This window comes from Lupinus angustifolius, chromosome LG03 (assembly GCF_001865875.1).
Source record: "Lupinus angustifolius cultivar Tanjil chromosome LG03, LupAngTanjil_v1.0, whole genome shotgun sequence".
Lineage (NCBI taxonomy): Eukaryota > Viridiplantae > Streptophyta > Magnoliopsida > Fabales > Fabaceae > Lupinus > Lupinus angustifolius.
Window position 1 is genome coordinate 13,864,564 of NC_032011.1, and position 1,963 is coordinate 13,866,526.

At 34.3% G+C, this 1,963-nt stretch overlaps 1 pseudogene; it reads left to right on the top strand.

The window, feature by feature from the left end:
* LOC109342348 lies at positions 1–1,315 on the top strand (annotated as a pseudogene).

Consider the following 1,963-nt stretch of genomic DNA (forward strand, 5'->3'; position numbering starts at 1 on the left):
ATGTTTTATATGGTAATAATATAAATAATATGCTTACACTGCATGTTAAACCTTGTACATAATTATATTGGAAAAAACCACCAGATGCTGTGATATAAAAGCAACAAAACCCCCACCTGAACTGCATCACCAGAAGCACCGATACCCTATTTTGAGAACTGCACCATGGTTTGATTTTATCCTTACTCTGCCGTTGTTGCTTTTTGTTTTGTCCCTTCTCTTCTTCCCACTTTCTAAGCTCTTCTATTTTTTCACAGACATTTAAGCGCAGGAACGGTGGCCGCAACAAACATGGCCGTGGCCATGTTAATTTCGTTCGCTGCTCAACTGCTGTAAATGCTGCCCCAAGGTATTTTCCATTCAATTTTTTATTTGATCATACTTGTAGTTTTATATAATGTGGTAGTTTATTCAAATAAAAATACAGAATTCGTGTTCTGTTTATGCAAACAGTGAGAGCTTTATAAACTAAGTGATAGTTTAGGCATCTATAAAAAAATTCATTGTGCAGTATGGATTGCTAACAGTAACCGAGGCTCCCACTTAATAGGGCTGAGGAGTTTATATATACTCAACCTTAGCCCTGCAAGCATAGAGGCTTTTCCAATATTTGAACTTGTGTTCTTTTAGTACTAAGCAGTAACTTTACAGTTGTATGGAGGCTAACCCTAACAGTACAAATTATAAACTACATAAAAAATTTATAACTTAGTTTTGGTGAAAAATAAAAGGACAAATCCATCAAGCGGTTTGTGGTGAGGAAAATTGTTGAGCAGGCTGCGATGTTCAGGAAGCTTGTGTCTACGAAGGTAATATTTCTTAAACCATTTTTTCTTGGGACTCTTCTATTACGAGATTATCACATTAGTTATTTGCTGTTACTTACTTGATTTGGTTCTTTATTATTTGTAGAATACGCACTTCCTAAGCTGTATGTGAAGCTGCAGTACTGTGTTTCCTGTGCTATTCACTCTCATGTTGTGAGGGTTCGTTCTCGCACTGATAGGAGGCAGCATGATCCTCCACAGCGCTTCATCAGGCGCAGGGTAAGCTGCCAATTTTACCATTTTACATTTTTTATTATTTCATGTGTGCTATCGAGTATGAGTCATTGTCCTTACTCCTATCTCTTACAATTGCTTATAGCGGTTTTCTAAGGTATGCCCATGAGCACACATTAGTACTAATGATTAGGTTCTGACTTAGTTGTTTAATTTCAATGTTTATAAGGTATCTTAATATTATGTAATTACTTCGGTATTTAATTTTACTATGGAAAAACTAGGTTTTATCTTTCTTTTTACAGGCCTCATGAATATTTTATCTTGCTTATTTTTTTTCTTTTATTTCTGTTATATATTAATGAGACACTCTTTACATCTCGCCCATTATCTCCAATTTTTTTTGACATAGCATGCTCTCATTGTGAGTAAAGCAAAATTCAATTTTGATATGACAAATCACAAGTGCAAGATTATGTCATCAAATAATAAAATATGATACTATAAGGACTTGAAAACTCTTTTAATTATAACAATTAATTTATTGTTACCTCAAATAGGAATTAAAAGTGAATTTAGAACAATTGAACAGTTGACAAGAATAATTATGGAAATAGTAAAAAATGATTGAAATCTAATTTAGGAAGAGTTCTCAGGATAAGGGTTACCGCCTTTACACTCGCAAATCATTGTTTTGCTCATTTTCATGTACTTTAAGTTGTGAGGGTGAATTGCTCTTTGATATGTGTCATCATCTCTCGAGCTCTAACACGTGTACTCAATTGAAGTTGCACCTACTCTCGTGATACATTTATCAATCAAATCCTTTACTTGAATCTTTCTATCCAATCGCATCGTAGCAACCCAAGGTGAATTCCAGAAACCTCCGAGAATCCTAATATTACTCTCGTGAATTAGGATTCTAGTTTGAATAAATGAATGATCATATTGTTGGGTTCACC